At 41.9% G+C, this 20,564-nt stretch overlaps 1 long non-coding RNA gene across 1 annotated transcript in view; it reads right to left on the reverse strand.

The window, feature by feature from the left end:
• Nucleotides 1–20,564, reverse strand: part of LOC122913951 — a 95,987-nt gene that overhangs the window by 48,354 nt on the left and 27,069 nt on the right. Inside the window, exon 2 of the long non-coding RNA XR_006385755.1 lies at nt 8,788–9,043. This is a non-coding gene — a long non-coding RNA (uncharacterized LOC122913951). The remainder of the gene's footprint in view (nt 1–8,787; nt 9,044–20,564) is intronic.

Genomic DNA, 20,564 nt, shown 5'->3' on the forward strand with positions numbered 1-20,564 from the left:
TGAATAGGCAAGGCCTTTCAGGAAGGTGTGGGACTCAACTGAGTTCCTGGGCCACTCTCATTTGTATTAAATTACTTCTTTTGAGGGGTTGCCCTTCTTGACCCAGACATAAAAGATGTCTCCTTCTTATTTAAATCAGAATACAAAATTGACAGTTGACCTGCATCTTGCAAGTGGAAAAAGAACACGTGGACACAAGTAGACATCTCACAGGGGCGCTCCTTCTTTTGGAGATACTGAACAAAAAGCAAGGTTGATGCTTCTCTCATTTGGCCTCCAGAAATTGCCTCTGAGGAACTTGCACAAGGAGGCCAAAAGTGTGGAGAAGACAAGCCATAGACTAGGAAAAAATATTCACAAAATTCATACCTGATAAAGAAGTGTTATCCAAAATATACAAAGAACTCAAGCAAAAACCAAAACCAAAAACATGAACAACCCAGTTAAAAACTGAGCAAAAGATCTGAACAAACACCTCACCAAAGAAGATATACAAATGACAAATAAGCATATTTGCATGAAAAGATATTCCTCATCATACGTTCTTACTGAACTGCAAATTAAAACAACAGGAGCCACCACTATATACCTATTAGAATGGCCAAATCCAAAACACGAACACCACAAAATTCTGCTGAAGATGTGAAGCAAGAGGACCTCTCATTCTTTGCTAGTAGGAATGGTGCTGCCGCTTTGAAAGACAGTCTGACAGTTTCTTACAAAACTAAACATACTCTTACTATGTGATCCTGCAACCATGCTGCTTGGTATTTTTTTAACCCAAAGGAGTTGTGCAAAAGCCTGCGTGCAAATGTTAATAGTAGCTTCTTCATAATTGCCAAACCAATATATCCTTCAGGAGGTGAAAGGGTTAACTATAGTACTATAGTTAGACTTTCAATATAGGTGAAAGGATTAACTATGTTAATCCTCCACAAGATGGAACAGAACTGAGAGCTAAAAAAAAGGGGGGGGGGGAAGCTATCAGGCCATGAAAATACATGAAAGAATCTTAAATGCCTATGACTAAGTGAAAGAGGCTAATGTGACAAGGCTAATATGGTATGGTTCCAACTATATAACATTCTGGAAAAGGCAAAATCATGGAGACAGTAATTAGGCCAATGGTTTTCAGGGATTCAGGAGGAAGAAGAAATAAAACACAGAGAAATTTTGAGGCAGTGAAACTATTCTGCATGATACTATAATGGTAGACACGTATCATTGTACATTTGACAAAACCTAAAAATACCTAACATCAGGAGTGAACCAGAGTGTAAACTGTGGACCATGGGTGATGATGCTGGGTTGGTGTGGGCTCACAGGTTGTAACAAATGTTCCACTCCAGTGGAGGATGCTGGTAATGGGGAGGTTATGCATGTGGTGGGGGGGGGGCAGAGGGACATGGGAACTTTTTTCACTTTCTGCTCAATTTTGTAATGAATATAGAACTGCTCTCCAAAATAAAGTCCGTTAAACAAGTGCCATCTTAGATTATGAGCTATCTTTACCTTTGAGTCTTCTTTGCTTCCAAAAACCAGGTTTCCCAACTTTGAAGTATTTTTTCCCCTAATTCCATAAAACTTTCAAACATACTAGAAGCTCCACCCCCACAAGTTCTCCATTTAATTTTTAAAGAAATATTGTAAGAACCTATTAGGACTAATCATTGTGTGATGCTCCAGTAATATGGTATTTCACTGATAACATTTCTTTTTTATTTTGTAAAATCTAAAATCTGTATTTCTCTTAAAATAGATGGCTATCTTACACTTGTCAGTGCTTTTTCGTTATTATACAAAATATTAAGTATAACATATAACATATTATTTAAAGATATTATATAAAATATACTTATATAAAATAATAATGCATCTTATAGTTAGCATTTTAGATTTCACAAAACATGGTAAAATGGTAAACAAAAAATGTGCATCTTTAGCCCAGTAATGGAGACAGACTGAATAAAGAGTCATGCAAACAAAGTGACAATAATAGCTGTGATTGGTGCTTTGAAAGGATGGTACATGGTGCTGTGAGAGATCGCTGGGGAACTAGGAAAAGTTTCTCGGAGGAAGTGGCAATGGTCTGAGGACTAAGAACTGCAGAAACAGTGAGAGTGAGCTAGATGAAGAAGAGGATGAGGAGGCAGCGCAGAGAATCTGGGGCATGGAAAGGTCAGGGCATGGAAGGAGGGCAAGTGACAAGGGACAGTGTGATGTGCAGTGAACCTGGGGAGGTGGAAAGGCTCCTTTGAAGCACCAAAGTGAAAATGTCAAATAAACAGTGGATTGTACAGTTCAGGAACTCAAGAGGATTTCTGGGATAGTAATAAAAATTGTTGAGTCATCTGAATCAAGGTTGTCATAAAAGCCCTGGGTAGGGATGACATAACCAAGACGTGGGATTCTTGGGCTGCACTTTAGAATCTTCTGGGAGGCTTTTAAAAATCTCAATGGCCAGGCTGTCCACAAAACTAATGAAATAATGATCTCTGGTAGATTCCAGAATCACTTATTTTTTTTAAGGCTACCCATGCGATTCCCTGGGTGCGGCCACGTTTGAGCACCACCAGCCTAGAGAGAAAACAGAGCCAGCAAATGAGAAGTCACTAGAAAGAAGAGTTGAGAATTCTGATATTTAATAGCCTGGTGGAGGAGAAAGAAGCTGAGAAGGAAACAAAGAAGGAATGGCCAGGAGATCCATGGGAAAATTAGGAGACTGTTGAGTCACAAAAGTTAAGAGGAAAAGGAAGCAGTTGTCAGTCAGCAGTGCTGAATGAATCTGAGTGAAATGGGTAAGGATTGAAAGCATCCTTTGGGACCAGTCACAGGGAGGTCAATGTCAACCTTTGCAGGAGCTGTCTGTTGGTATGATAAGAGTCAGAAGCCAGATGATGCTGAGGACAGAGGTAGAGGTGAGAATACCAAGGGACAGCTTTTAGAAATCTGGCAGCAAAGTGGAAGGAGGTTGAGGAGATCATGGGGTAGAGAAAGCTTTGTCTTGTTTTTGCAAGTGAGAACTGAACATGTTTGAAAAATAAAAGAACAGCTCCAATACACAAAAGACAATAGCATGCATTTCCTGAGAAGCTGGGGAAATGAAAACCCAGACATGGATGAAGGGGCCAGATTTGGACAAGGAGAAGGGACGGCTCCTCTGCGGTAATGGGAGGGAATGGAAGTCAGGTGGGAGACACAGAAGCCAATCTTCATGTGTAGGAGTAGGAAGAGAAAGGGGTTCTTGTGCAAATTTCATCTTGCCTATGAAAGCAGCTCAAAAATTCCTTATTAACCCACATCCTTAGTTTGGCTTCAGAAGTTAACATTTCTCATCAGGCCAGTCTTCTGCTTGGGCTGCTTTCCATGTGTGCTAATTATATTATTGACTGGCATTTCCTACAACAATCCCTGCTCATATAACCACCACTGATTCATTAAGTCATGTGAACAGGAGCTAGTCCTTAGCTGACTAATTAGGGGTCATATCCCTAAAGTTAAAACACATACACTTAGCCAACAAAGAGCTGTGTGATGCCCACCCAGCACCAAATATTGCACTGACTGCTGAGGAGAGAAAACAGAAAAAAACAAGATGGAGAATTTGAAATTCCCACTCACTGTGCCCTTATCCCAAGAGACTCTTCATCTAGATGGAAAGCTAATGGCTAGAAAGTAACTCACAGTGATTAAAGAGTCAAATCACTGTACAGGTATTCTAGACCTTTTAGCACAGTTGTTTCAAAGGCACTATCCCAAGAGGAGCTTGCCTTCATGTGTGGCTGCTCTTTGGGGCATAAGAGCTTTTGAGAACGAGACACTTTTCTTTCTTTTTTAAGATGGGGGGGGCGCCCGGGTGGCTCAGTGGGTTAAGTCTCTGCCTTCAGCTCGGCTCATGATCTCAGGGTCCTGGGATCGAGCCCCGCATCGGACTATTTGCTCAGTGGGGAGTCTGCTTTCCCCTTTCTCTCTGCCTACTTGGGATCTCTCTGTGTCAAATAAATAAATAAAATCTTAAAAAAAGAAAAAAGATAGCAGTGGGGAAGCGACAGAAGGAGAGGAAGAGAGAGAATCTCAAGCAAGGCTCCAGGCCCAGTGCAGTGTCTGATATGGGCCTGGATCTCACAACCCTGAAATCGTGACCAGAGCTGAAATCAAAGAGTTGGATACTTAACTATCTGAGCTACCTAGGCACCCTGATAACACAGTACCTCTAAGGGAATTGTTACCCAAGCACTGAAAGCCTTTATTACCAATGTCTGTTGGAAAGGAGGGCAGTAGTTTTAGGCTGCTCTAGAAAATCCGACAAAAATTACTTCCTCACAGAATTAGAAAATCTCCTGGTTGGGGGAATCCTTAAAGGTGATCTTCTCTAGTCTACCATCTAAAAGTTGAGAGTCTCCTCTGGCTTGAGGAAAAGATGGCTGGAGGCTGATGGTAGAAGACTAGGGGTTGGGGGACTAGGGACAGGAGCTGGAGGAGGGGAGGGACCTCAAGGAGGAATGCTAGACAGGGAGAGCACACTCCTAGCCACAGGCCACCCTTCCTCCTACACACACATATACTGGACTTTCTTTCATTCTTTTTTCTTCTTTGGCCCGGTTGGGATTACAGTCAATAGAAAATGATTATTTATTTTTATGAAACAAAAAGAAAGTATTTTCCTGTATTATACTTACTGCTTTGCACATAATAAGCACATAATATTAATAGCTGAATGAAATAACAACCCAAATGACCTTCTCTGCCAACTGATAAGTGAACTAAATATAATATATAATTATATATATACTTACATATATAAGTATAAATAATACAAATATAAGTAATATAAATAATAATATAAATATTATATTTATATTTTACCAAAGTGGCCAGGACTGTTCACAAAATTAACTTTGTCCTCTGTGCCATGAATTGTGGTAGAAGAATCAGAGATAAATATAATAATGCCTGCCCTTGGAAGCTCATGGTCTATTAAAGCTACAACGCAATGTAAATATTAAAACACAGTGATAAATGCTATTGTAGACGTATGGTTCATTGGTCACTCTCCCCCAATGGGTGGGAGAGCATGGACTGGCTGATGTGGGTGGGCCCAGATCGGCTACAGAAGCATAGAGCAAGGGTCAAGACCAGGAAAAAGTGCAAAGATTCGCTGAATGGCAGGCCATGGGTTGGTAAGCCAGGGAAGTGAGTCTAGACCAGAAATGTTAAGAAGGGGGGCATTAGATAGATGCCAGGAACTAGAGCAAAGCCCCAAAACTCAAACCCTCAGGGAAATGGGGCCTGGGACTACAGTTGAGTAGGGATGCAGGGAAATATGTGGGTGAATATGGAAGCAGGGGGTTTTTCCCAGTCTTGCCTTCCTGACCTTCCCAACCAACGTTTGGAACAGGCAGAATCGGCTCCATTTGAAACAGTGGAGTAGACAGATGAGAAAAGAGCATTCAGAAGTAGAAAAACTGAAGATTCAGAGAAAAGTTCCTGGTGGTTTTAGGTGAAGCACATGTTTTAGAACTGCAGAATGCCTGGGGCCATGCTCTTTGGGGAGATGACTTCACATAGGGCCATCACTGCCAAAGCCTGAGATACCATGCTGTGAGTGCTCCGTATGGAGAGATGCTCCAATAGCCTTCGACTCTGTAGGGAAGACTCAGTTATGGACTAAGCGGCATGTACTCGTCACATGCTACTGGCTGTTAATACTCCCAGTTATGGATATGCATAATAAAGTTACACCAGTCTACAACTTTGAGACTTACAGATGGAAGTGGAATTGATTTGATTGATCAGATAATTCTTATTGATATAAAAAAAAGATAAGCTCTGGTTCCCCCTTCTTTTTAATGTGCCCATTAAGAACTTGATCTTTTTTGGAATGAGCTAGATGCACATATATCTTCACCAAGAAACAGAAAGTTAGGAGTTCTCTTAGATGCCACAGACAGGACTTTATCATTATGAACTATTATGAACAGTGGTTTTAATAGACACCTGACCCCAAATTTTAATTATCATCATTAAGAGAGGCTTTGAATCCACTGTCCTAAAACTAAAGTTATTTTAGGAAGATGCCTAACAGAGCCAGTAACCCCAGAGCAATTAGCTGCATTGCTGTATCTCAAAGGACATTTCATACCTATTTTGTCTTGAAAAGTATCCCAAGAAGCTAAATTTATCAAATCTGGGCCTTGTTTGGGTGCTTGTGTAGACTCAAATAATCACAGCCATGCTTTATGGCAAAGAACTGGAGTCTCAACTTTTCATTTTTCTATAAATTGAAGCAGACTCAAAATTACTTTCCAGATGAAATCCTGGGCCTGGTGGCAGGGACTTTCTAGCTCTCTTAAATCAAAACCGGAAACAGCCTTCCATTCAGGCAGATTTTTTTTTTTTAAATGATGTTTCAATTCTCAGAAGAGGGGGCTGATTCTCTCTCATGCTTAGCATTGAGAGCAGGCCCATCCCAGCGACCTGTCAGGAGAGCCCATCTTGAAAACACGGTCAGAAAACCTTTGAAAGGCTCAGGTTATTCCTAAAGAGAATTATTCTGGCAATCGCTTCCTCTAGGTTCTGTGGAATTTAATCTTAGTTTAAACCAGACAAGCCACCAGAGTATGCTTTGGTGTGATTCCTGCAGAACCAGTGTAAAAAGTAGTCCTGAAAAAAAAAAAAAAACATGCTATGTTGAATATGAAGGTGATATTGATGAGTATTTGATATTCATCACAGTGCACAGTGTCTTTTGTAGGGAAACCCACCAAAGATTTCTCTCCTTAAGAATATGTGTATGTCTGTGTGCAAGTGTGTGTATGAGGTTCAAAAACTTTTAATTGAAGAGCATAATTTCTGAAAAATGCATAAAATAGCAGAGTTTGGCAGATGAACAATCTTGTGAAGCCCCATCCAGGTCAAGCACCCCTCTCTTCCTTCCTCCCTTCTTAATACTCTCCCTGCCCCTGGAAGGCAACTATCATCTTAACTCTTACTATAATCACTTTCTTGCTTTCCTTTATAATCTTAAACCTGTGTGTATTTCCTCAGAAATACAGCTTCTAAACACACATACTCTCTAATATAGTGTATATATATCAATATCATGTAAGATTCATTCATGTTCCTGTAGTTTCTTCACTTTCAGAGTTCTGTATTATTCCCATGTCTCAAAGTACCGCAGTGTACTTATCCATTCTACATTTGCTAGTTATGTACGTAATCTTCTTTTAGGAGTTATGGAGAACGATGCTCTTGACAGTCTTATAATGTATATGGAATAGTTTCTTTGGGATATGTACTTTAGACTATAGTTTCTGGGCTAAAAACAAATAAATATTCTATACATACATTATATACATGTATTTACTTATTTATTCAAAGTTTTCAGGATATATATATGTGTATATATATGTATATGTATGTGTGTGTGTGTGTATATATATATATATATTTATTTATTTATTTATTTCTGAAGGACTATAATCAGAATATTTGGAATAATCTTCTATTGTGTTTCTCTTAATCAATGGATTGGTTTTACCATGTCAGTTCTGCTACTCTTGTAAATAGTCATGCTTCCTCTTCACACTGGTCACTAGAGAACTCATTTTAGTATATGTGCTGCCGAAGTGAGCACTCACTAGAGAACTCAAAGCTATACTCACTGTCAACTGTGCTCTGCTGAGAGAGGTTTTGAAGCAGGGAGGTGTCTCTAGGGCTAGTGTAGGAAGAGGGTAAATAGAGTGGGACATCCTGCCTACCCTTGTTCATCCAAGCAGAGCAGTTTTTCTATTAGGAAATACTACTGGCATGCAAACAAGTATAGAGGATAATACATAATTGTTTCTATCCATTGTATATGCTGGTTTTCCAAACATTTTTATTTTAAGAAAAAGCCTTCGTAATAGCTTTAAAAAAATGTTATCCTCTGATCTAACTCCCATATATAGAAAGTACAGGGCTGGGATCAGAAGGCCTGACTAGGTCAACCTAGGCTTGGTATAAGTCACGTAATCTCTCTGACCCTGTAGAGGCTCAGAGGACGAGATGATGTGGTCATCCAAAGAAATTCAATGAAGAGTCTTTAGTAAAGTACCAAAAAGACTTGATAATAGCATAAAGGCAACTCTCAGAGAGTACTATGGCTCTGGGGGTCTAAGCTATGTACCTTGTTTAGGAATCTTGACATTAATATTTGAGATTTTTGCTCTAAAATTTTGAAATCCTTTGGTCTATGACATTGAAGGATTTTTTTTCTGTTTAAATCCATATTGTTCAGGGAATCTTTAATATAGTACTTAAGTATGCAGATTTGAAGACTGAATTCCAGTTCAATCCCTCTAAGGCTTAGGTGCCCTGTTTATGAAAGAGGCTAATGGTAATGCCTACCACATCTGGTGGTTGTAAGGATTAAAGGCAAAATGTGCAGCACCCAATCAGTACTACTGATATCAGATTATTCTAATTCATAGTCTACTCTTCTCCATTGATCCCATCATCCTCTTGGACAACATTTATATCTAAGCTGACATCCAATACTCTAATTTTCTACACTTGTAACTTCTTCCTTCCATTGGCATCCACCTGCTCTCCACATCAGACACACCACTACTCCTCAGCTGGTTATCAACAGGAACTGTATCATTTCTAAAATATCCTAATGGAGAATCAAAATTTCCCTCCTGTTTTTTTTTTTTAAACAGCTGTATTAGTTAGAGAACACTGGCTGCTGCAGTAGATTATACATACAATCTCGGCCTCTTACCACAATATAAATTTATTTCTTACCCAATTAAAGTCCCAGGCTGATGTCCCTGATTTGTAGGCAGTTCTCATCCAAGCAGCAACTCAAGGACGCAGGCTCCTTCCAGCTGGTGCCTCCAACATCTCCAGCTCATGGCTTTCGAGGCTGATGAAGAAAGGGGAGTGCAGGGTGGGTCGCACATGGAAGGTTCTGTGGACCAGACCTAGAACAGGTGCAGGAGAGTCCACCGGCCAGAACTCAGACATGTGTTCACAAGAAAGACAGGGAGAAATAATCTATCTGTGGGAAGGAAGCAAAAACAAACAGGTTCGATAAATGGCTAGTCAATCTCTGCCATCCTCTTATCACACCTAATCTTTCATTTTCAGCCTCATGGAGATCTATAATCCTTGAATCCTTCTTCCTCCTGACAGCTCTCTCCCCCATCCTTCTTTCCTAGAGCCTAGTCCCCAAGGCCTAATGCTTGACCCTTTCTATGCCATTAACTCCTTCACCCTCTTGTCATTTTCTGGTACATATCTGTAAAAGTACCAGTAACAGACAAATCTAAGCACTCTCATTCTCTGCTCCTATAACTGGCTTGCTGGCTGCTCCTAGGAGTGCATTACCTGCAGGCATGCACACAAGACCAAGTGGACTAAGGCCACAAACATTCATATTTTCCAACACCAACCAGGCCCCTGGTATTGCTACATTATTTCATATAATTCTAATAATCTACGTACCTCTTTTCCCCCAGTGACTATATTCATCTGTAAGTTCTCTAAACTGATTGCTATATATTCCAAGTTAAGTTTCAGTATATGATTTCACAACCAACATCATGGGGAAAATAGAAGGTAGCATCCTGGCCCCACAGAGGTCACATAGCTTTTAAAAGATGCAAGTATTCCCCTAACCAAAGTATTCCCAAAGCTTTGGTGAAGAGAGTGTCTTTTGGGCCTTATCAGGGGACGTGCAGTTAAGGTGTGGTTTTGTGAAACTTACTGGACAAATCCATCCTAACACTATCATCTCCCTAGAACTCTGAATTTCTTCCTCTTCATTATAACAAGAAAGTTCTGGCAACTTATTTTCATTTAGCAATACCCACTATTATTTCTAGGTCTTAGGCAACTAAGCAAATTGGTAAAATATACTGAACTGACACACTTTATTCAGAATCTCTGGTTGGTTCTCACATATTAACAAATTCAGTTGCATTTAGAATTATGTTCCTCTTTCCTTGGCCTTGTATGTTCAGAATTCTTTCCTGTTAACCTTTACTAGAATTTTGCTGAGATAATTAGAAAATTCTTATAATACTATTTGGTGTGAAAATAATCTTCTCTTGGGTTTAATTGTATAATTGGCTCCCTGATACACTCTGGGATATGGCTCTAGATAAAGATGCTGGCAGGGGTTGGGGACACAGATGCAGTTGAGAAAAAGGAGAGCTGTCTCCTTAGTCAGTTATTGCAAAGCTTTTGGTAAGGAAAACAGCTTCATCAGGTGGGGGAAAGAGCTGCTTTGCATACCAAGTAAGGTTCAGGAAAGGGAGAGCTTAGAGGACCCTAAGCCATCTATGATGGCTAACGTTGTAGGTCACCTTGACTGCGCCATAGGATACCCAGGTATCTAGCCAGATGTGAGTCCACAGTGTGTCTGTGAGAGTGTTTCTGGACAGCATTAGCATTTGAGTCAGTACACTGAGTCAAGCAGATTGCTCTCCCTAATGTGGGTGAGCCTCTTCAGACCCACTGAAGTTCCCATTAGAACAAAAAGCCTTTTTTTGTAAGAAAGTAAGAGAGAGTTCACTCTCTCAACCTGTCTTTGAAGTAGGAAATTGATCTTCTCCTTTCTCAGCCAGACTAGAGCATAAACCATTGGCTCTCCTGGGCCTCCAACTTGCTGACTACAGAGCTTAGGACTTCTTAGCCTCCAAATCACGTGAGCCAGTTCCTGACAATAGATCAATCTCTTTCTTTCTCTGCCTCTGTCTCTCTCTCTTTACTGAGAGAGAGAGAGAGAGACTACCCAGACTAATACATCATCCAGCTCTTCCCACTGGTATCTGTTTCTCCTGGGGGCTCACCTCTTTTCCGAGGCATATCCTCACTTTCACATAGGACACTTAGTAAAGTAGCAATATTAACAACTTTGTAATTCAGCAGTTTGCAGGAGCAAACTGTGGTGCTTTGTTTTTAGTCTTTCAAACTTACATAATTAGACTTCATATTTTTATTTAATTTATTTAATTTATTTTAATTCCTGATTTTCAGCTTATATCTGAATTAGAAATTTGAACTTGACATTCTCCCTGTTAAGTTGTCCAGCTCAAATAAAAGAATCATCCTGTTACAGAATATGATTTTTTCAAGCTTTATATAAAACTATATGGAAGCTGCCACTTTGTCCCCACCCCCCCCAAACCTTATCTTCACAGGGCACTCCATTTCAGGTGACCGCAGCTAATAACTAACTCATAATTAACTCCAGGCCATGATTTACTCAAGTCCTACCATCTCATATACCTGGTACAGTGCCTTTGGCCAGATAACTAACTAATCCCATAGTCCCCCACTTTCTTGTTGTGTGCAACCTCTCTTGGGGCCAATTACCCTATAAGTCCAATTCTTTGGGCTACAAATAAGAGTACCCTCACGTGCCTAACTTTAGAAATCAGATATTCCAAGGTAGTGTGGCTTCATGGTTGGATATTTCAGGGGCTTGAATACAACCCTAATTCCCAAGTTCTCTCTAGCCTTCCACTCTGTCATCCTTAACACATCAGCTTTGCCCTTGGGGCAGTTCTCTTGCTCGTCACAAGATGGCTGCTGCAGTGCCAGAGAGCACGTGCAGATGTGGCAAAGTCTGACAGAAGAACACAGAAAATCTTTCCCAGGAGTATTGCTGGGAAAGTACCTCATATTTATTGGCCAGGATTGGGTCACAACTTGTGAATAAACCAATCACTGACAAGAAGAATGGAATTCCGTAACTACTCAGGAATCATCTTTGAGAGGGAGATAGGACCACCTGCTCCGGGTGTGTGGCTATACAGAGGAGAGACAGCAGAACAAAATCCAGGCTCTGCCATCCCAGAAGAGTAGGGAGTTCAGGCTGAGCAGGTAACCAACAGTGTCTGTGTCAATGATGATGATTATGGACAAAGGAAAGAAAATGGTCAACACCTGACTTTTTATTCTTGCCACCCGGTGTCCTCCTGGATGACAGATGAGACCTTGACTCAGGGAAGTGTCATTAGTGGGGTAGAAAGACGGATCAAAAAGATTCACTCCCACAACAAATATCTCTATATCCAGAGGGAGCAGAGAAAGGTAATTCCCCTGTGAGGAAGGACAGTTGGTCTTAGCACTGCCCTGTGTGAAGCTCTCAAACTACTCTAGAATCCCAGTGACCTGGACCCAAGAAAATAAGGCTGAGCACCCCCACGTCAGAGCCTCCTACTCCTGCTTACAGGAATATGTCTAGTCTTATAGTTCATCCAAAGGAAACACAGCATCCCCACATTACAACACGAAAAATCAATATACAGAGCAGAGAGCTCTCAGGCCTTGGGACAGGGTCCAGTTGTAGGCCCACTGGGTCCTGTGACTTCTCTCATACCCTCAGCTGATTCCCAGAAGGCAGCAGTCACCATCCAGAAATGGACAATCATCATATTTGAAAGCAAATGAAAAGAAAAGGTGAGGAATGATTGAAAAAGTGAGATCCTTTCCTCTTTAAACACCCTTTACATTCTTCTTTGATCTATTGAGAAGTCTCCCCCCAGGATGCCTTCCATTGTCATTAAACTCCTCTCACCTATATACACCCGGGGGCAGAGGGGAAGGTTATGGAGTGGAGGGAGAAGTCTAACAAAGTCTGACTGGCCCTTGAGGACAGACTGCAGGTGTCGACCACATGCACAACTTCCATCTCCATGTGGAAGCTCCTCGGAATCTTCTGTTCTATAAGGCTGTCAGGGAAGCTAGGACAATTTGTCCACGCTGCCTCCCCTAGGCCCACACATGCGCCACCTTCCTGTGTGCAGAGATGTGAGGCTGAGTCTGCTCTGCTCTGGGCTCACACTAGACAACACGGGGAACAACAGTCTGTCTCTGAAGGCTGGCTCCCCCCTGAGCCCTTGCCACCTGCAGGGGAGGGAGGGCAGCATTTTCCAGTCTGTCTCACATCCTCACCAACTTACCAGTTACCCTCACCACCTTCACTCCTAGCCTTAACTTCACACTCCTATCCAGACATCTCACCATCCCAAACTCTTTGGAGCACTTCCAGCTTAGCTGTTTTTGCATTCATCAGCTGACTGTGATTTTCGGGCCTTATAACAGTTCTGAGAGGCGTACAGAGGTGGGGTTAGGGGTGTACAATGATTCCTGCCATTCAGGGAGGAGGTGCCCTCTGTTATCATGGTCAGTAAGTGGTGAACACACCAAGGCAACTGCTCCTTCTGGCACTCCAGAGCTCTGCAGGATTTATGGTCCTGGGCAAGAGCAACAATCTCCATATTATCACTGCCACAGTGGTAGAACATATCCTTTCAGGCCTGGAGAAGGATTTAGAGACTGTTGGCCCTGTTTTTGGTAATGATGACTTGGAAGCACCCAGGAGAAGCCGAGCGGGCTGGGAGAACCTGGGACTCCCGAGGCCCTTTGCTCTCTCTCTGTCCTCACACAGCCACCACATTGGGGCCCTTTAATTTCCAAGCTCTTTCTCTTTTACCAGGGGAAAGTCATTAACTTTATGAGCAGTAACTCCTGACTTTGAAGCCCTTCAATTTTAAAGCCATGGGGAGGAAATAATTAAACTGAATCCAAGTCGCAGTGTTTAAAATGCTAATAGACACCAGGGCCTTTTTCTTCTTCTTCTTCTTCTTTCCAGTGTGTTTATGAACAGAATTAATCACAAACGCTTTCACCTTAGCAACCCACTGAGCTGGAGTTGGAACCAAACATTTTGTGCAGCAAGAATCCACTCAAATATTCAAATAGAGACTACCAAACTACAAAATATTCCATCTAAATGCATAGACCATTTTCCTGCATGGAGATCACAGGTCCGACCCGTTCATAAGCTCTTGGGGGCACGAGGCCTAGCTACTCAGGCAGGGAAACAAACCAGATCTGTAGACTCTGAAACAGGGTTGATGGAAATGAGCCAGCACTATACTTGGGGTTCTAAAAATGTTTGCAAGAGGTCAGTATTTACCAGCCAAATGGAGCTTTTTGACCTTGCTTTCTATTTTAAAATGCCTGACCCTCTCCCTTCTGTTGCTAGAAGCATCTGCTGTTGTCTTGGAGAACAAGCACGTTGCTTTTGGATATCTGACCTGGCAGGAAGGAAACTGGGCTGAGGGCTTATTGGGCTGGCCAGGTTTAACCCAGAGGAAGCCTGCTCTTCAGATACCTTCTCTGGCATTGCTTCTCTGAGTGACAAGCACAGGATATCCAAGAAGCTTCAGAATCTACTTGCAGAGGGTTGTTGGCCACAGGGGGCTGGAGGCAGAGCGAGTGGAAATACGGCTTCTTATACATCATGTCACTGAATGCTTCCAGCCGTACTGGGGAGGAAGCAATGCCTCCATTTTACAAATGAGGCAACTGTGACTTAGAGAAATTAAGTGGTTTGCGAAAGGTGAAAAAAATAAATAAAGGGGCAGAACTAGTTTCATATTCCAGAGCCCTTTCCACCATCTGACCCTAGTTAATATCCTCATTTGCCTTGAAAGTATGATGATTTGTCCTTTTCTGGATGGTGACTGGTGCCTGGGAATCAGCTGAGGGTGTGAGAGAAGTCACAAGGCCCGGTGGGCACGTAAACAGGCTCTGTCCCATAGTCTAATATCTCGGTCGAACCTGTGGGTCACTGGTGCGATGGAAGACAGGGCAAGGGTGTGGCTCTCACACTCAGCCCCTCAAACATGCCCTGTGGATCTGAGAACCAAATCCAAGCACTTGCCCTCAGTGCTGAAATAATCAGCCCAGATTATTTCTCTTCCTGTCCTGCAAAAGCTTTCTGTGCATTCCCCTCTGTGTGTCCAAGTGCTCCCCACCCCTGGCTAAGAACTTCCTGCCTCCAGCTTTCTGTGTTGGTCATCTTCCCTGGTTCAAGGCAAGGCTTCAGTGCCCCCTTCTCGGGAAGCAGTTCCCCTATTGTTTCAGCCCTCCAGGTGGTTCTCTTAGAGCAATGCTCCATGTCTTCTCTGAGCCACCTTAAGCCTCACACCTACCTTGACAGTTCTAAGTAAGATGAAGAAACAGATTCGGATCACGACATGACTTTACTTTGCAGCTTGCAGCTGCAACTCCTGCCCACCTCTCCAGCCTCATCCCGCAGTGCACTCTGGCCTTCTTCCTACACCCTTGAACACACCAAGCTTTCTCCTGTGTTAGGGACTTTGTACTTCCGTTTCCTCAGCCTAGATCCTTCTACCACCTGATCCCACAATCTTCCCATGCCAGAATTTTCTATTCATTCACAGCTCTGTCAATTTCCCCCTACAGGCAGACCTTCCTGACCACACTAAGTAGGCCCCGTACCCAAAGGCCCACTCTTACTCCCTAACCTAGTTGCCTGCTCTGCTTTCTTGAAGGCCCTTGACCCCACCTAACATTGCCTTGCTTACTGATTTCGTTCTTCACTTATCACCCACATGCCCCCTTGGATGTGTGTTTGGGGATTGCAAGGACCTTACTGACTTGTTCCCCACTGGCTCCTCAGTGCCCAGGACAGTGTCTGGCTTCATAATCATTTGCTCAATGGATAGGAAAAAAAGAAGGCAGGAGAGAGGATAGGAAAAGTGGAGGACTTTGGCCTTGGTGTTGTTATATGATGTATACCTTGGAGATCTTTCAGTCACATCATCTTGTTTAAGTCTCCCAACAGCGCTAAGAAATAGGTAAGATAGTTCCCATCTGCAGACAGAAACTACTAACACTGAGTACTTTTCAAGCACTTTGTTCTTAAATGGAATTGAATGACACATGAAGAAAAAGAGAGAGAGAGAGAGAGAATTACAGGATAAGTTGCAGAGGTAAGATCTGCTCTCAGATAGCCCACCCTCTTAACCAGCCCACAAAGGACACAGATTCAGAGAAGTTCGGTATCTTATATATCATAAGGGGCTCAGAGATTTTGAATCCTTGAATACTGGGCTCCAGACCTCTGCTGCCCTTGCTTTTCCTTTTATAATATACCAAGTACCTAGATTAGGAATTGGGGGGCAGGGAAAAAAGAGGAGTTTGTGTAGGGAGAGGCCCCACTTCCCCAATGCACTGCATGTCTTCCCTTTGTCCCCCTCTAAATCCACTTTCCACCCTCTCCACCCTGCTCTGTATTCTGGAAAACTGACCTGCAAGGATCACCCCAAAGAGCACCCTTGCTTTCCTGCTTCCAGCTGAGTTCAGTCAACAGAGAACAGTGGGAAGGGCAAGGAAGCTATCTAATGCCTTCCTCCTGGGGAGAGCAAAGGGCACATCTCCTGTAAGGGTCCCCTACCCTCAAGGCTATTTTTCATCCTGGGAGTAATAATGGCACCCATCTGTAACTAGCCCCAGGTCCCTTCACTATCTGCTATCTCTGGTGGTTTCCCCTCCCTGCCTTAAAAAACACTGGGTCAAGAGTCCTCAAATGACCCATGCGTATGTCATCTGTTTGTGTCCCGTTAGAACTTGACTTACACACTGCACTCAGAGTTCTCCCAGAGCAGGGAGAGACTATAGCTGGCAAGTGACAGAATAGCCCATACGTGTTCCCCAGTAGATAGCTGTATACAGTGCACAGACAGCTTCTGCACTTGCATTTCTTTGCCTGCAAGAGGGACTAGAGCCCTTGAGAGCCGTCTTCTTGACCTAGGAGATTTCTCCATTAGGAGGCCAGTCTTTCATATTTCTATTTTTGAGTATCAAGCAATTGGCCCTTTGCCTCCTACAAACTTCCTTTTCAACAGATGTTTTTGTCACTCCTGTAACTGTTATGGTGACTATATATATTCTTATCTCTATCCAAAATTGTGTAGATTGAATCAATGTTTCCCAAGTCTCCTCCAACAACAGCTATCTGATTCACCCCTGAATCTCTAGAGCCCTGAATGTCCAGAATGTGGTACATGGTAGCTTCAAGGAATATTTTTTAATGAATTGAGAGACTTCAGTGTGTTTTGATGAATAAGCAAAGGGGGAAGGTCCCTGTGGTTCTAAGAGTCCATTTCTTTAGGCTATTGAAATAGGTAATTTCTAAACCCTGGGAAAATACAGTGAATAAACATTTAGTGGACCCATGAAAAGGCACACAAGCATTTCCCAAAGTTTTCCTCCATACTACGCAAACCAATGCTGTTCTAAGAACCAGCTAAACTTCTGAACAAGGAAACACAATCCAGGAAAGGGGATAACAATTGAAAAAGGGTCTGACTTCTTGATCTTAGTCTGTCACCCCAACATGAACAGATGCTTGGCTGAGTTCTCACTCGAGTCCACTTAAGAACAAGGGTTGAAATGTTCTAAACTCAGACTGGGATGATGTACAATTCTGTAAATAAGCCAAGAACAATAGGATGGTACCCTTTCCGTGGATGAATTTTATGGTATATAAATTATATTTCAATAAAGATATTTTTTTAAAAAAAGAAAAAAAAGGAACCAAATAAACCTGAATATTGAACTCTTCTTCAGTGTGGCACAGCCATTATTAACAAGGGGAGACAAATCACTCTAAGACTATATACTGAAATCAGAAGAATATAGGTAATTTCTTATCAAAAGGGTAAATATGGGAGTGCTCGGGTGGCTCAGTCATTTAAGCATCTACCTTTGGCTCAGGTCATGATCCCACAGTCCTGGGATTAAGCCCCGCATCAGGCTCCCTGCTTGCCAGGGAGTCTGCTTCTCCCTCTGCCCCTCGCTACCCCTATCGTGCTCTCTTTCTCTCTCAAATAAATAAATAAAATCTTTTTTAAAAAGAGGTAAATATGTTAAAGACACCAAGCAAGAGGCAGGGTGAGTGGCTACAGTCCACACCTTTAATTTTCAGAAGTGAGTCGAGCAATATGCTCAAGGTCACACAGCTAGCTAGGAGCAGAGCTGGTCTAAACCCAGAGCCCCTTGGCTGCCATGACACGGCCCTTCCTTCTGCACCCGCCATCATACTGCACTCGTGAAACTTGGAAAAAATTTATTTTTGAACTCAAAAAGGGAGGATAAATAAATTCCAGAAAATATAGATCATTAAATATGACATCAATCTGAATCTAATTGTAGAATGGATTTTAAAATATGTGGTATGTGAGCCTTTAGAAAAGTAAGGATTGTTATATGAAGTCAGCATAGATTATTAAGAGTGAGACACCCAAAACTGTTCTATCTGCTTTATGAAAATGATTCCAGTAGATTGGGGGAACGACGTAAATGTACTGTTTCTTGACTTAAGTGAAACATTTGATAAATTCTTTCATACTTTTGGCAAACGAGATGCAAATGTGACCTGGATAATAGTGAACTTTGGAATATGCACTCAGGCATTGTAGCTGTCCATGTGAAAACTGCACACTGGTGTTAATCGAAATATTAATATAGCCTTGGGCTGCATTGATAGCAATAGGATCATGATATTTTGTGCTGTCTGATCACATCTGGGATTTTTTTAAAGACTTTATTTATTTATGAATTTCATTTATTCATTTGACAGAGAGCACATTGTGGGACTCGATCCCAGGACCCCAGGATCATGACCTGAGCCAAAGGCAGACGCTTAACCAGCTGAGCCACCCAGGTGCCCCACACATCTGGGATTTAAAACAGACCATGACACACAAAATATCTTTGCAAGAAGGTAGCACGGGGGTGATTTGGTTGTCTCTGAAAAACACGCCATGGCTCATAATGAAGATTAGTTCGAACTAATTCCTTTTACGCACAGGAGAAGAGACTTGGGAAATTATGGTAACTGTCTTCAGATACTTAAAAGTTGCTGTATGAAGATGGATCATACTTAGCCCATGAGACTTCTGAGAGAGACATAGGTAGGGAGTAGAGTGACGGAGGAGGACTGGGTGGAATGGGGGAAATTAAAGCCACATTAACTGGCATAACTGAACTCAGTTTATGATCCTGGCCTCAAGCCTAAGTACTCAAAAACATAACCCTAGATCAAGAGAGGTAGCTGAAAGCTAATTATTTGCATGACGTGGTCTTGGATCCATACAGAATTACTTTCACAGATATTAGTTTCTATTATGTTCTCAAGTTACACAAGGGATAATCCATAAAAATAAACCATATGCATGGATTGGAAAAATATGATTGAAAATGCCCCATATATAGCTTCTTGTTCCCTATGTTAAGAACACCAAGAATAATTTCCTTTTGACCTAAGTTCCAGGAGAAACTCTGTTTCCTCTAGACAAGCAAAGACCTCATTATCTTTCCTCTAGAACGTGTCTTCCCCCATCGCCTGTCTCACTGTAATGTAGCAACACACACTGCTCACCAGCCATGCCCTCCAGACTGTCCCTGTGCCTCTGTCACTGGGTCCTGCTGGTATGCTGCTCTAACACACTCTCACAGCTTCCCCCAGGGCTACCGCCTTGGCTTCAGTAGAGCAAATTATTCTAAGATAGGCAGGAGTCATCTCTCCACCAAAATCTTCTCACAATTACCCCAAATTTCCTCCTCAGTGAACACTACACTGGCCACCCTAGTCCAGAAGCTCAGCCTCTTCCCCACCAGCAGCCCTCCTGGTACCCCTCACCTCCTCTACTTGTCCTCTTCTTTTTCCATATAAATTACCATCTTCCCACTATTTATTTATTTATTTACTTATTTATTTATAATTTTGATTATCAACTTTTTAGGTCTCATTTTAAAAGTCACTTAGTATTCTCATTTTATTTATTTTTCTTTCAAGATTTTATTTAAATTCCAGTTAGTTAAATAAGTAACTAATGAATTGTCAAACACTACATCAAAAACTAATGATGTACTATATGCTGACTAACTGAACATAATAGTAAAAAACAAAAACAAAAAAATACAGTGTATTATTAGTTTCAGGAATAGAATTTAGTGATTCATCACTTACATATAACACCCAGTGCTCAGCACATCGTGTCGGAAGTGCCCTCTTTCATTCCTATCACCCATTTAACCCATTCCCCATCTTCCCTCCAGCAACCCTCAATTTGTTCTCTGCAGTTAAGAGTATCTTGACTGGTTTGCCTCCCTCTCTGTTTTTATCTTATTTTATTTTTCCTTCCTTTCCCCTATGTTCATCTGTTTTGTTTCTTAAATGCCACATATGAGTGAAATCATATGGTATTTGTCTTTCTCTGACTGACTTATTTCACTTAGCATAATACCCTCTAGTTCTATCCATGTCAATGTAAATAGTAAATTTCATTCTATTTGGTGGCTGAGTAATATTCCATAGTATATATGAACCACATCTTTATCCATTCATCTGTCAATGGTCATCTTGGCTCCTTCCACAGTTTGGCTATTGTGGACACTGCTGCTATAAACATTGGGGTGCAAGTGTTCCTTCTTTTCACTACATACCCAGTAGTGTGATTGCTGGGTCATAGGGTAGCTCTATTTTTAACTTTTCAAGGAACCTCCATGCTATTTTCCAGAGTGGCTACACCAGCTTGCATTCCCACCAGCAGTGTAGGAGGGCTCTCCTTTCTTCCCATGCTCACCAACATTTGTCATTTCCTGACTTGTTAATTTTAGCCATTCTGACTGGTGTGAGGTGGTATCTCACTATGGTTTTGATTTGGATTTCCCTGATGATGAGTGATGCT

The sequence above is a fragment of the Neovison vison genome, chromosome 7 (genome assembly GCF_020171115.1).
Source record: "Neovison vison isolate M4711 chromosome 7, ASM_NN_V1, whole genome shotgun sequence".
NCBI lineage: Eukaryota > Metazoa > Chordata > Mammalia > Carnivora > Mustelidae > Neogale > Neogale vison.